The sequence below is a fragment of the Tamandua tetradactyla genome, chromosome 16, assembly GCF_023851605.1.
Source record: "Tamandua tetradactyla isolate mTamTet1 chromosome 16, mTamTet1.pri, whole genome shotgun sequence".
NCBI classification, from domain to species: Eukaryota; Metazoa; Chordata; class Mammalia; order Pilosa; family Myrmecophagidae; genus Tamandua; species Tamandua tetradactyla.
This window is the reverse complement of record NC_135342.1, coordinates 7,369,920-7,385,703: the sequence shown is the minus strand read 5'-3', so window position 1 is coordinate 7,385,703 and position 15,784 is coordinate 7,369,920.

Below are 15,784 nucleotides of genomic sequence, written 5' to 3'. Positions count from 1 at the left end.
TAATACTATATATTATGTTGCACCTGATTAAAGTATATATATGCAGGTAAATATAGTGACTTATTGTACATAGTGCTTTCCCAAGCAAATAGCTGTGGAAAGTCTTCTTAATAATACATTTGCCTTCAGGTAATTTAATTTAATGAAATTTTTGCTCTTATAGATACACTGGATTATTGTTTGTTTTTAATGTCCGACCTTGTGACAATGTTTTGTTATTTCCAGTCATTTTAATCCACTGTGAAATGCTGCCATGAATATACTCAGGTAGTTTCCTTTTTAAGAGTGGAAATTAGGGACTTGAATTTCTGTGCATAGTTTCCACCTTCTCAAGCTTAGGATGCGAGCATATTTTCCTGTGAAGAGTTTTAAACAAATACAATTCACAAGCCTAGAAGGGAGTCCAGTTCCCACATAATGGACCCAGTGTTGTCAGGATTATTAGTAACTGCAAGTGAAATGGTGTCACCTGAATTTGCATCTGCATTGTTATTAACAACACTGCATATAACATAAGACATTATCCACCATATGAGTTTACTGGTGTATGAATTGCCTGCCCATTTTCCTTTTATAATATTTCTTGTGGGTCTTTCTTTCATTCATTTCATTCATGATGGGTAGACATTCATTTTTATATATACTGGAGAGAATTCATTTCTGGGGGACAGACTGGAAATATATTCTTCCATATTCTGGAGTCCTTTAAGTATGTTTTCCAACAACATTCCCTAGCATTCATGATATCAGAGCTTCACTCTGATTTCAACCTTGGATTTTATATCTTCTTAAAGAAGTATCCCTCCATGACATAATCCAAAGTTTTAAACTATCGATGGACTGTTTTCATATTTTACAATGTCATACATGGCCCTTGACACATGTGAAACATCTGTATATAAATGATATGAGGGAGGATATAATTAAACTTTTTTATCTTTGATTATTGCACAATTCATTATTTCCTTACAGGCATGAAATCCAGCTCTGACATTTCAATACTCATTATGTAAGAATATCCATCTCAGGGCTACTATACTCATTGCATTTATACTTACACATCAAAACCCTCTTAAAAGTTTATTAGAGGGAGAGTGATGGTGTTGCAGTGGCAGAGTTCTTGCCTGCCATGATGTATACCCAGGTTCATTTCCTGGTGCCTGTCCATGCAAAAAAAAATTTATTAAAATAGTGTGTGGTATCTTAAGGAAATTCCTTCACACTATATTTCTTCAATTTGTCTTTGCTATTTTACATACATCTTTTTGAAACATTTTACAACTGCCTTGTCCCATTCTCAGAAAAAATTTTAATTGTAATTGACTGAATTATACATTAGTTTATGAAAAAAACATTTTGGTTTTAACTACAGAAACACACAACACTCAAAATTATTGAAATATTCCATCATGCTAACATGGAACAGCTTATAATTCTCTTCCTAAACTCTTCTGAACTTAAGACTAGAGCTAGACTCTGAACCATTGAACTGAGACTGCTGTCTTTAACATTACATTCTCTAAATGGTATTTTAATGGTTTGGAAATATTTTAACTGTCTTTGATTTTTGTACTTTTTTTTGCAAGCAGTTTTTGTGCCAAACTCGAGGCTTAATAATACCAGAGTTTTATATTCTTGATTACATTTACAAGTAGGTTAATTACATCATCAGTCACTATTGAAAAGCCCCAGTAATTATTTTTTGCTGATATAATAATGTTTTCCCATCTTTGCCTTTTATGTTTACTTGCCTTTAACATCATGAATCTATTAACCTGAATCATTAGGTATGCTCTAAGGTTTTAGTACGAAGATGCTGATGTGTTACTTACAAAATTTATGGTTATTTCTGCTTATCAAAGTTTCAAAATCTCACATATAAAGTGAGAACTTAACCATTAACTTGATGATGACATTACTGTCTATACTAAACTAACAAGTTTACTAAATAATTGTAATGTTGGATACTTTATGGACTTGGTTCCAAAATACAATAGGAAAAATACATATAGTCTTTTCTGTTTTAACAGTGTAGTGGGAAATGTATTGACTTTTAGGTCCATGATTTTTAACGAGAGATTAACTGACAACAAAAACATTCACAAGATAAGAATTACTTCTAAGAGAAATGAAATAAAGCAAAGATTTATATTAAATGATCTAAGCTCCATTCACCCTAGCCAATGGAGATGTTTGGAATGAATGAAACAAAACTGGTCAAATACTATCAGTGCTTCTTTCATATTCTTTAATTTTGTGAATGGTTAAAATTACATTTTTAAATTTTGAAAATAAATAATGTATCACTTTGACAAATATGTTTCCAACAATTATTTGTACTTCATTACCAGTGTTGTTTTCAGTAAAATTTTTGGCATCTTTGAAATATATACATTGGCAGTTTTTGTGTGTAAATTTTTCCCATTGAAATCCAGTGTCACCTGGGTAGGATCTTAAAATTACATGGTGGGGACTACAGGCAGGCAAGCAGATAAGTGTATACAAGATTGTATTGAAAAAAGCAAACCAATACCAGAAGTCTCATGTTGCTCCCACTTCTAATTTCATTGGCAAAAATTCCTTGCAAATTTGGAATCTGAGTCTCTCCTGACATATAGTATTAGACAATTAACAACTTAATAGTGCTAAAAACCTTTCCAGTATAGCTACCTACATTTCCTGGGTGTTTTAGTCTGCCAAATCTGCCAGAATGCAACACACCAGAGATGGATTGACTTTCAATAAGAGGGGATTTCTTTATTTAAAAACATATATTTCTTCAGAGGAGAGGAAGCTAACTTTCAACTGAGGTTCTTTCTTGCATGGAAAGGCACAGGGTGATCTCTGCTGGCCTTCTCTCTGTGCCTCTGGGTTCCAACAACTATCCCTGGGATATTTTCTTTCTGCATCTCCAAAGGCCTGGGATGAACTGTGAGTGCTGAGATGAGGTGTGCTGAGCTGCTTGGGCTGTGCTATGTTGAGCTCTCTCATTTAAGCTTCGAGCCAATTAAATCCAACATCATTCATTGCAGTAGGTGTGCCTCTTAGCCAAAAGCAGATGTAATCACTGACAGATGAGCTTCACATGCCATTGGCTCAAGTCCACAGCAATGGAATTAAGCATCTTCAGCTGGCCAAGCTGACACCTGAACCTAAATACCACATGTCCACCCCTTGTCAACTTGGCAACTATACACATCACCTTAAACAGTGTTAAAATGCAAGAATTCTCTTCCAGCTGTGGACCTATGAACCTCAAAATAAGTTATCTGGTGCCAATATGCAAAGACAGGACAGTCACGGTATACAAGTTTTAATTTCCAAAGGGAGAAACTGGAAGGAACACAGATGCAACAAGACCCAAACAGTTCTGAAAACCTGCAGGGCAAACTTCATTGGATGTCAAAGTCTGAAAGTCATCTATCCTTAGGCTTTAGAAAGTGGCAATCCCACCTTTTCCAAGGGCCTATGGAGTAGCCCACTTCTTTCCGAATCAACCTCAGGGAAAATTGAGGAAATCATCTTATTCTTGGCTCCACCCTCTCCAAGCTTTGGGGCCACACCTGGGCTCTCTGAGATTTCTGGGGCACAAAGTCAACCACTCCATGTGGCGGCAGCCAGGCTCTCCACAGTCCCCAAGTAGCATGCTCTACCTTCCCCAAGGTGTGAGGCAGCACAATTCTTCCACTGTAAAGAGGTGAGAAAATCAGCCTCTGCGCTTGGGGCAAACTCACCCTTTCCGTGTATATTTTTGAGTCCACTCTCCCAGCTCAAGGCTTCCTGGCTTCAGACCCAGGCTTCCAGGGTTCTCACTCAGCAAACTCCAATTTGTCCCTTTTGTGTCTCCCTTTGTCCAGAATGGCAGAGATTCCATTTATACCAGCAGACTCTTCAAGCACTCCAGAACTTTTCCATCATTCCCTACTCCATTCCTGGAAAATCTTCCTGTTATCCATCAAAAAAAACCAAAACATTCCAACATATCAGGTATTTGCAAACTGCAGCAGCAACCCACTCTTGGTACCAAATCTGTTTTAGTCCCCTAAAGCTGCCACAATGCAACACACCAGAGATGGATTGTCCTTTAATAAAAGGGTATTTATTTAGTAAAAAATGTATAGTTCTTCAGAGAAGAGAGAGCTAACTTTCAACTGAGGTTCTTTCTTACACAGAAAGGCACAGGGTGATCTCTGTTGGCCTTCTCTCCAGTCTCTAGGTTCCAACAACTTTCCCTGGGGTGATTCCTTTCTGCATCACCAAAGGCCTGGCCTGAGCTGAAAGTGCTGAGGTGAGGTACACTGAGCTGCTTGGGCTGGACTATGTTGAGCTTTCTCATTTAAGCTTCCAGCCAATCAAATTAAACACCATTCATTGCAGCAGGCACAGCTCCTAGTCTACTGCTGATGTAATCAGCAACAGATGAGCTTCACAAGCCATTGGCTCATATCCACAGCAACAAAAGTAGGCATCCTCACTTTGCTAGGTTGACACCTGAACCTAATGAACGCACTGGACAATGAAGTCTGGAACACAAGTGAAAGTGAAAATATTCTCACTACCTGTCTTCTTAAGCTGGGATTGTGGAAACTGGGCAAATCAACAAATCAAAGTGTGGTTCCCAGTAAAATCCAGAAAGGGTGAGGTGGATGGGAAATTCCCTCTCCAGGTGACTTTTTGATGCTTAATAACCTTCTTGCATTCATGCTAACATAATCAAGAAAGCACTACTGTGTGTGATCAAATCATCTTCTGCTAACCCAATGTTTGCTGCTGTAATTTTGGGGGGTTCAATTTTCCTGTGCACTGCTACTTTATCATCAGTGTGCACAGCTGATAAAATCATCTACACCTTGTTGTTTTCCACTCCCAAGCATTTTTCTTATGAAAACATCTGCATCAAATTTTAACATCATTTTACTATTAGGCTGCCAGCCAGGCTGCCTATGGCTTCCCTGGTGAAGATAGTCTCATCCCAGCCCAACAGTATGACTCTCAGGATCCAATGCAGTATGAAGATATAGTTCAGGCCCCTTCTGTGAGACAAAGGGTCCATTCCTTCCATGCAGTGTCAGGAGCCAGCAACATCAGTGCATCTGACTAGGCTTGAACAGAGATGCATGCAACCCTCATCACTATTTGACACAGCTTTGTCATCAAGAACAACACCCTGTGCTTGCTCAAAAATATGCAGATGTCCCAGGGAAGACTTTAGACACAGTGCCTTAATAAATTATAGAAATCTAATGAAGTGACTATTTAATTTAATACCAATATTTGTCATTTTTCTAAGTTTCAAAATTTTATGTTCAAGCAGAAAAGTCTTATTTAGTCCTAATTCAATATTGCAGGGATGGGCCATTTTGATCAGATCATTTCCAGACAGAGGAGCCAAAAAGGTGTCAAATTTTTTAAAAAGGTTTTATTGATAAAACAATGTACAACCACACACCTTATTTTTTTTTAATTTCTTATTAATAAAACCAATTAATGTACAATATGAACATTCTTTTTTCATCATATAGCTATATATTCATCATCATGAGCATTTCTTTGAACATTTGCACCAATTCAAAAAAAGAAAGAAAAAGAAAACAGAAAAAAATTCCTACATACCATATCCCTTACCCATCCCTTTCATTGATCACTACCATTGCAATCTATTAAATTTATTTTAGCATTTGTTTGCCCTATTATTTATTTATTTTTAATCCATATGATTTACTCATCTGTCCATAAGGTAGAAAAAAGAAGCATCAGACACAAGGTTTTCACAATCACACAGTCACATAGGGAAGGCTATACCATTATAGAATTGTCTTCAAGAAACATGGCTACTGGAACATAACTCTACTTTTACAGGGAGATCCCTCCAGCCTCTCTGTTATTACTTAACTAAGAGGTGAAATCTATTTAATGTGTAAGAACAACCTACAGGATAATCTCTCAACTCTGCTTGGAATCTCTTAGCCATTGACATTTTATTTTATCTCATTCCTCTCTTCCCCCTTTCAGTTGAGAAGGCTTTCTCAATCCCTTGGTGCTAAGTACCAGCTCATTCTAGAATTTCTGTCCCACATTTCCAGGAAGGCCAACACCCATGGGACTCATGTCCCATGTACAGAGGGGGAGGGCAGTGAGTTTGCTTGTCACATTGACTGAGAGAAAGAGGCCACATCTGAACAACAAAAGGGGTTCTCTTAGGGGTGACTTTTAGGCTTAATTTAACCTCACATTTTTTTGAATATGATTCTATCCTGAGATACAGTATTAAACAATTAACAATTTAGGTATTGCTAAAAACCTTCCCAAAATATCTATCTGCCATGTGCTTGACTTCTGGGCAATGACGTCTGGAACTCAAGGGAAAGAGAAAATATTCTCCCCACCTGTCTTCAGAAGCTGAGATTGTGGAAACTGGGCAAATCCATACATCACAGTGGGGTTGCCAGTAAGATCCAGAAAGGGTGAGGTGGATGGGAAACTCCCTCTCCAGGTAGATTTTTGCAGCCTAAGGACATTCTTGCATTCATGCTAATGTGATCAAGAAAATGCTATTGCATGGGAGCAAATCATCTTCTGCTAGCCCAAGGTTTGCTGTGACAATTTTTTGGTGTTTAATTTTCCTCTGCACTGCTATTTTATAATGAGTGTGCACAGCTGATAAAATCATCTACACTTTGTTGTTTTCCATTCCCAAGCAGTTTTCTTATGGAAACATATCTGCATTGACTTTCAGCATTAGATATTATTCTGTGCCCAATTAATGTACTTCTATGCAGGGACATAGTGTTCTCCAACCAAACAGCTTTCTGGAAAGTCTCCTTCATACATGCACTTTGAGTTAATTCAACTTCATCAAATTTTTGCTTACATAGATACACTGGATTTTTGACAGCTTGCATTTAATGTTTGATGTGATGACAATGATTAATCTTTCCAGTTATTTTTGTCCACTGTCAATGCTGCCATGAATACATTCAGGTAATGCCCTTTTTATGAAGAGAGGACTTTTCATGAAATGAGGACTTAACACTTTATGTGTGTAGTTCTCACATCTTTAAATGGAGGACTTGGGGGCATAGTTTCCTCTGAAGAGGTTTAAACAAGTACACATCATGAAGCCTGGAGATGAGGATTTCAGTTTCCCACATCACAGAACAAGTGTGTGGTCAGTGTTTTTAATGATTTTAAAGTAAGTGACATTGTGACAACTGAATTGGCATCTATATTATTGTGAACAACACTGTGTATAATGTAGTGCATTATTCACTGCATGAGGTTATTGGTCGACAAATTGCCCACCCACTTTCTCTTTTTTACTTTACTTGTGGGTCATTCTTTCATTCATGATGGGTAGAAATTCATTTTTATCTCTACTGGAATTTCCTGTCTGGGAGACTGACATTAGAAATAACTTTTTCCTTCCCTCATATACTTAAAATATATTTTCAGACAGCATTTCCTAGTGCTTATTTTATCAGAGCTCCAAAGTTTGATTTCATCCCTGGATTTTCTTTTTGGCATGGGCAGGCTCCAGGAATGGAACCCAGGACTCCAGTATGTCAAGAAGGAACTCCTTTACTGAATCACCATTGCACCATCTCTCTTCCTTGAAATTTCTATCTTCTTAAAGAAATAGCCATCTATGCCATCATCTAAAATTCTTAAGCTTGACTGACTGTTCTCATTTTCCCCAGTTTCATTCGTGGCCTTGATATATGTGGAACTGCTGTATGTAAATGATATGAAAAGAATATAGTTAAACTTCTTTATATCTATGTTTATTGAGCAATCCAATATTTCTTCACAAACATGCCAAGCCACCTCGGACATTTCAGTATTTATTATGTAAAAATATCACTCTCAGGGCTATTTCTCCTGTTTCATTCATAATTTTCCACCCCCACCTTCTTCTTTGACATTTATTAGAATAGAGTATGGTATCTGGTAGGGATATTCTTTCATGTAATTTTTCCTCAATTTCTCTTTGCTATTTTACATGCATGTTTTTGAAAATTTACAGTTGCTTTGTCATATTTATAAAAATAATTTGATTGGATATGACTGATATTATGTTTCCAAATTGTAGCCGACTGAAAAATCAGAGGAACTGAGTCTGATTTTAAAAAAAGTTTATTGTCCCAGGGTGAGGTTCCCAGGTCCAGGTGCTCAAGGTGCAGGCCGGGGAAGTCGCACCCCCCTGGGCACAGTGGGGCTAGATATAGCCTAGTTAGTGGGGGTGCTGACAATGCCTATGGGGCCTCCTATGGTAGGTTAGGAGTTTTGTATGCTTTAGGGCTGAGGGCCCCTTGGCCAGGGGGCATAACTATGGGCCATGTGCAGTCGCATAGGTATGGGCTGTGTGCAGTGAGGGTCCTTTGTTTGTCAGGCCAGGTCCTGATTGGCTGAGTTTGAACAGATGTATGCCCGGGTGTGCACTAGTTTTAGTTCAGGTGGGGGCCTTCCAGCCAGAGGTTACCGGGCCAGGCCTTACATTCCAGCCTTTTTGATACAACAGGACGTCATATTCTCTCTGGCTACTTCCTGTGGAGTGGGGGCATTGTTAAGTAAGGGGTTTTAGCTGACTGGTGCTTCGACTGGAAAGGGGGCATAGGGGTGTAGTAGCATCTGATTGACTGTCACCCAAGAGAGTTCCTTGAGATGCTCTTGTAGGAATCTTAAACCAAAAGGAGCAAGCATTAACAGTAGGCAGATAACTAAAAATGGGGTGAGTATTGGGCTAGCCATGTCAGAACAGGGGGGTTCCACCAGGAGGATGACTGGACCACAGCCTGCTTTCCTTTAAGGTCTTTTTGCATTTTTGTCAGGACGTTGAGGTTTTCTTCTACTAGCCACTTTCATTGATGTAGTAATAGCATTGTTCCTGCAGAAATAAACAAGTGCCACCTTTTCCAGCTGTTAAAAGGTCAAGTGCTCTTCGGTTTTGTAAGGTTACCTGTGCCAAGGAGGTGACTTGCCTTTGAAGGGAGGCAAGGGATGCCTGTGAGGCACCAATGGCTGCACTCAGTTTATCCTCAAGGTCCGCTATGGCTGTCAAGCTATGCCCTTATGCACTCCCTAATACACCTGTGGCAGCAGCTGAAGAAGCAAGAGACAATCCTACAAGTACAGGTTTAAAAAATGCCCGCCTGCCATGAGGATCAGGGAGAAGAGACAATAGCTCAGCTTCCCCATAGAGGTTTAACTGGGGAACTAGAGTTGCTGGGGTGCTGGGTAGGGGAGAGGAGGAGTTTATGGTTTTTGTAAGGGTCCCGTTGCACCAGAAGAAGTGTGTTTCCACATGGAGTGTTTTTTCCACTGTGATAGTTGTGTTACATGTGAAGTTTGATTGTGCTGCAATATAACAAATGCTGAAGCTAGAAGAGTGGCTTTTGAGCAAAGGGACTTGAAAGGAGTGAAATTGCTGGTCATGCCCATTTTGCATGCTGGTATTGAGGGCGTCTGGTAATGGGGCAGCCGCCCAGAGAGGCTTTCAAGGGAGGTGCACATAAAGCAGGTAGAGGCATTAAAAATGTAAGTGGTATTGAGTGTGCTTGTAATTAAGTGAAAAAATTTTTCCAGGTAAAGGGGTTTCAGGGTTTTGCAGATTGCAATATTTGTTGGATCTGGGTTTCACCTTGCTGGATTATATCTTTGATTTCCAGCAGAGTGTCTACTGGCTTGGCCATTATAGGGTAATAGCTTCGGACTATGAGCCATTTTCCCTATGGGTGGGACCATCTGAGATTTGTATAGACCGCTGCTGCTTTGCCCTTTTCCCATCTAGGATCCCATGGGTGTGCTATTCTTAATTCCAGGGATCAGTTGGGATAGCAGTTTAGTGAGCAATCTGGGTCTTGCAGCAGCACGGGCCCCCTGTACTGGTTATTCTGGTAGCATCTGCCACCTGTCCAGGGTAAGGTTATTTTGCAGGAATAGTAAGGACACCCTCCATATGTTTCTGGCCACCTGTGGAAGTGGCCCTGATGCTGCCTATAAAGGAAGCATAGTGCAGGTGCATCTTTTGTTCCCGGATCAAGGTGGCTTTTACCCTGATTAATGATAATGTAAATAGGTTTTTGACACCCTTCTACTGGACAAGTAGCTTGGGCAATAATTTGAGAGTGTTCTGCAGATCCTGTGACCCAAATTTCTTTTATGGTGAATTTCCAGGCATACACCAGCATGTCAGGTCAGAGGGGCATAGGAATGGTGAAGAGGAGAAGAGTGAGGAGAATTGCATGGGAGCCCATGATGGCATGTGAGGCGAATTCGGGTAGGGGATAGCGTGGTGGCCCTCCACTGTTCTGATGAGGTTGGTGGGCAAAGCTTAAGACGAGACAGATGGATCCATGTGCTATGTCCCAAGAGTTTTGCTGCTGTAGGGGTGGTTAGTATGACTATATATGGGCCTGACCACCTAGGTTGTAAAGATTCGGACTTTAATTCCCAGAGTAGGACACTGTCACCTGGCCATAAAGTTTTGCTGGTCAGATGTGTAGAATTACCTGTTATAACTGGTAGGGCTCGGTCCGCATGCTCCCTGAGCAATTCCCTTAGTAGGGAGAGATAAGGTAGGTGCGTTGCTAGGGGAGGTGGATTAGTAGGAAGGCTGGGGAGAAGAAATGGCCTACTGTACAGGATTTCGAATGGGCTGAGGCCTGTGGGCTCCTACAGGGCAGCATGAATGTGAGTTAGTGCCAAGGGAAGAAGCTCAGGCCAGGAAAGTTTTATCTCAACCGCTACTTTGGTCAGGTGGGTTTTGATGATCTCATGTGTCTGCTCTACCTTTCCCAATGATTATGGGTGGTAGGGGATGTCGAGCTTCCACACGATTCCCAGCGACTGTGTTACATGCTGAATGATGCAAGAGATGAAAACTGGCCTACTGTCAGACTGGATGGTGTTGGGTAGACCAAACTGTGGAATAATTCCTTGGAGTAGAAGGGAAGCAGCTGTTTCTGCAGTCTCCTTGGCAGTGGGGAAGGCTTTGATCCAACCTGAGAAGGTATCCACAAAGGTTAAGAGGTAGTGGAATTTTTTGTGAGTGGGCATGTGGGTGAAGTCTAGCTGCCAGTCTTGTCCAGGGAGGTGGCCCCATAACTGGTGAGTGGGTAGCCCTGGTCGAAGGGCACCTTGGAGTGTAGTTTTAGAGCAGGTAAGACAGGTCTTGTGTGCTCTCCTGATAACCTGTAGTAGAAGGGGGGAGGAGAAGAGTGGATAGAGAAAGCGGTGATGCGTCTTTGGCCCATTGTGCAGGGACTGGTGGATTTCAGTAATGAGAGGTAGTAGTTGGAACTGAGGGATAGCAATTTTTCCCTGGAGGAGGACCCACCCTTCCTGTGATATAGTGCCTCCCCTTTTTAATAGGTTTTCTTTTTCAGATTCAGTGTAGTGTGGCTGTGTTTTTGTTTGTAGGAAGATTATAGTAGAAGGTTGGGAGGGTGAGGTAGTAAGAGACTTGGCTACTGCATCAGCTTTAGCATTACCCCTTGATACTGGGGAAGTTTGTGTCTGATGTCCTCAGCAATGAATAATTGCTGCTGCTGCTGGGAGTTGCAGCACTGTGAGCAAATCTGAGATTTGGCTAGAATTTATTATGGGAGATCCTCTTGTGGTGATAAGGCCTCATTCTTTCCATATAGCTGAGTGACAGTGTGCAATAAGGAAGGCATATTTTGAGTCTGTGTAAATGTTTACCTTTTTCTCTTTTGAGAGGGTCATGGCATGGATGAGTGCAGTCGATTCTGCTTTCTGTGAGGTATATCCTATGGGGATTCTCTTGGCCTCTATTATTGCAGAGTCGGTAACAGTAGCATAGGCAGCTATTTGCTGTCCCTTGGCTGTGATGTTGGCACTGCCGTCTATATACAAGGTAAGGTCTGGATGGGGCAGAGGCTGATCTGAAATACATGTGTATGGTTTGGCTAGACTATCTAACACTTCTATGCAGGAGTGAGTAGGGGAGGATGCCATAGGCAGGCCCAGGAAGAGGGCTGAATTAAGTCATGGTGAGGTTAAAAGGCTTATGGCTGGGTGTTCTATGAAGAGGAGGTGAAATGTTTGGATGTGTGAGGGTCCTAGGTGGTCTAAGAATTTGTGTGCAAGTAGGTCAGCTAGCTGATGAGGTGAGAAGACAGAGATGGGTTGGCCAAGGGTGAGTTTAAGTGCCTCTTTGATAAGGTCTGCAGCCGCTGTAAGTGTGCATAGACAAAGTTGTCATCCCCTAACCGTGGCATCTAGTTGTTTGGACAAGTAGGTTACAGGTTGGTGCTTTGGTCCTAGGGGCTGTGCTAAGACCCCAATAGCTATTCCCTGTTTTTTGGTTGTAAAGAGGTGAAAGGGGCATTGGGGGTTCGGCAGAGACAATGGTGGAGCTGCTGTTAATGCCGCAATCAGAGAGCTGAATGCTTTCCGGACAATGGTTGGTTGAGAAAGTGGCCCGGTCGGCATTTCCCTTGCTGTGGCATAAAGGGGCTTGGCCTAGAGCACAAAGTTGGGGACCCATTGGTGGAAGAATCCCACAAATCCGAGGAAGGATAGGATTTCATTAGCCATGGTGGGTGGTTGTGGAGCCATAATGGCTTCGCAGCAGTTGACAGTGATTTGCTTGGTGGTAGACGTTATTGTTAGTCTTAGGTAAGAGACTGAGGCTTGGCTTATTTGGACTTTGGCAAGAGAAACCCAATACCCTTTTTTGCCTAAAAAGTTTAGAAAGGTAGCCATTTGTTGCTGAGAGTGGGATAGGGAGGAGCTACAGAGAAGGAGGTCATCCACATATTGTAAAAGAGCACTTGGTTGGAGTTTGCAGCTGAGTAAATCAGATGCAAGAGCCTGTCCAAAAAAAATATGGGGGCTGTCCCTGAATCCTTGGGGGAGGACTGTCCAAGTGAGTTTCTGGGACATGTTGGTGTGGGGATCTGTCCAAGTAAATGCAAATAGCAAAAATGAGTCTGGGTGTAACGGTATAGTGAAGAAGGCATCTTTGAGGTCTAGGACAGTGAAGTGAGTAGTTTGGGGGGAATCTGTGATAGTAGAGTGTAGGGATTGGGAACAATGGGGTGGAGGGGGACCACAGCTTTGTTAATGAGGCAGAGGTCTTGGACTAGATGGTAGTCCCCATTTGGTTTCTTTACTGGTAAAACGGGGGTGTTGCATGGAGAGTTGAATGGAATAAGAAGTTTGCGCTCCAATAGGCAGTCAATGATAGGTTTTAGTCCCAACCAGTGAGTTTCGGAGATTGTGAACTGGGGCCATGATGTAAAACAGGAAGACTGTTTGAGTTTAATAATAACTGGAGCATGATGTGTGGTTACTATAGGTTTTGAAGTGTCTCAGACCTTGGTGTCAACTATGTCTGATGGGAGCGGCAGAGAGAGAGCCTTTTCCAGGATGAGGGCTGCTAAAAAAAGTCCTGCCCCCGGGGAGGGGGAAGGAGGGCTAAATTGGACAGAGGCTCCCAATTTTTGGAGAATGTCTCACCTTAATAATGGAGTTGGGCATGAGGGCAAAAGGAGGAAGTAGTGAGAAAAGGGGGTTTGGTCAAGGCTGCATGACTGCAGCAGCATTTGCCACGGTCGGCAGGTTTTGCCATCAATGCCAATCACCGAGACCTGGGAGGGGCTGCTAAAACCAGAATAAGGCAAAACTGAGTAAGTGGCCCCCGTGTCCGCCAAAAAGAAAATGGACTTACCCACCACCTGTAGCATTGCCCTGGGCTTGGCAAGGGTGATAGGGGTCACTGGGTCTGGGCTGCATCAGTCATCAACCAGGCTGAGGAGTTCCAGCGCTGGTGCCTCGCCAGTTGGCTAGCTGACACTCTGCATTGAGGTCCCAAGGGTGAGCCAGTTTGCTGGTTTGGGCAGTTACTGCACCAGTGCCCGTGCCACTTGCATTCTGGGCATGGCTTGGTGGGTGGTCCGGGGTGTGGACACTGGCAGGACCCCCCTGGTCATATTTAAAACATGGTCCCAGCGGAGTGCTCCTTGCCATTTTTGGTGGACCCCTTCCTCCTGGTTGTTGAAGCTTTGCTGCCCTCCGGGCTGCTACTAGAGCCTGGGCTTGTAAATTTACTTCTTGGTGGAGGTAGGCCTGCCGGGTGGCTTCAGCCATGTCTTCCAGGCTATTAAAGACTTTAAAGGCCATGGTGACCAGGTCAGTGATGGGTGTTTAAGGGGCATTCTCAGCCTTTTAAAATTTCTTTTTAATGTCTGGGGCAGACTGGGTTATAAAGCGAGTGGCTAGGACTGAGGTTCCGATTCGAGATTCAGGGTCTAGCCTAGCGTGCTGAATCAGAGCTTCAGTAAGACAATTTAGAAAAACTGCAGGGTTTTCTGAGGGTTCTTGGGTAACTTCCTGGAGTTTATTATAATTAACAACTTTTTGGACTGCCTTTTCTAATCCTACTAATATACATTCAATCATTCGGTCCTGGCACTTGTAACCGGCCCCTCCCAACTGATAATCCCAGTTTGGTTCCTCCATGGGAACTTCAGTCTTACCAACCAGTATGTCAGGATTGGACAGGTGTAATTGATCTGCATGCTCATGGGAGGCAGCTACAATACAATTGCACTCATCGGGGGTGAGAGTAGAGAACAAGACTACATAAACATCATGCCAAGTAAGGTCGTAGGCCTGGGTTAGTTGGTGGAATTCTTTAATATATGCTGTAGGATTTGCAGAGTAAGATCCCAGGCGTTTTTCGATAGTCGCCAGATCAGAGAGGGAAGGGAACGTGAATGCGGACCATGCCCTCAGTTCTCGATACTTCACAAAGGGGACAGAGAAGTGCAGATGATGACGTTGGGGCAAAAGGTGGTGCTGCAGGGCTATGTGACAGAGAACAAGGGATGTTGAAGATGGCGCCAGAGGGTCATGTGATAGAGAACAGCAGGGCTTTGGAGGGTCATGTGATTGGGGAGGTGCCCGGACTGTGCTTTCAGCTTCCACGACTTTGCATAAGGAATTAAGGGGCACGGAGGGTGGCACCTGAGCAGAAGGTGGCACTGGAGGGTCATGTGACCAGGTATGTGAACTGACTGGAGAGGCCAGAGAGTTCGGGGTGTAGGGAGGGGGAGGGGGTTGAGCAGGAGGGGCTGGCAGAGAGGCCAGCTCTTCTGGCTCTTTGGAGAAAGCAGAAGCCAAGGGAGGGGGAGGAGTAGGGGAAGGAGCGGGTGAGGGTTGTTTCGCTACAAGGAGAACTTGAGCAGTATGGCAAGTAGCACATAAATTGGGCCGGGATCTCAGATGCCAGAAAGCCTGGACATATGGGACCTCCGACTGTTTGCGGGTCTGTTGGCAGAAAGTGTCCAGATCAGAGAGGACTTTGAAATCTAAGGCACCTTTGGGCGGCTAAGCTGACCTGTTTGGGAGGGGATACTGGGGCCAGGCTGCAGTAGACAGGAAGATAAGTGGTTTTGTTTTTATGGATATGTTCAATTTAGCCCGATTGAGAATTAAACATCTGAGTGGGGTTTTTGGGTCTGTGCAAGACTCCTGGTTGTCCATAGTTTAAGTCAAGTCCGGAAATAGTCAGACCAAGTCACAGCATCGACCGGACTATTGGAACAGGGTCCCCCTGGGGAACTGGCAGGGAGGAGTGAGAGTGAGGACGTCTCCACACCCCACGTCCCTGGAAATGGCAGGAGACTGAGAGGCCTTCCAGGTGTACCTGGAGGATGACTTGGTCAGAGAGGGGCTCCTGACATGGCCGCAATTACGGACAGGTCCCTCCAGAAGGCAGGGACAAGACCAAGGTATGGGGAAGGGATGACTCACTGAC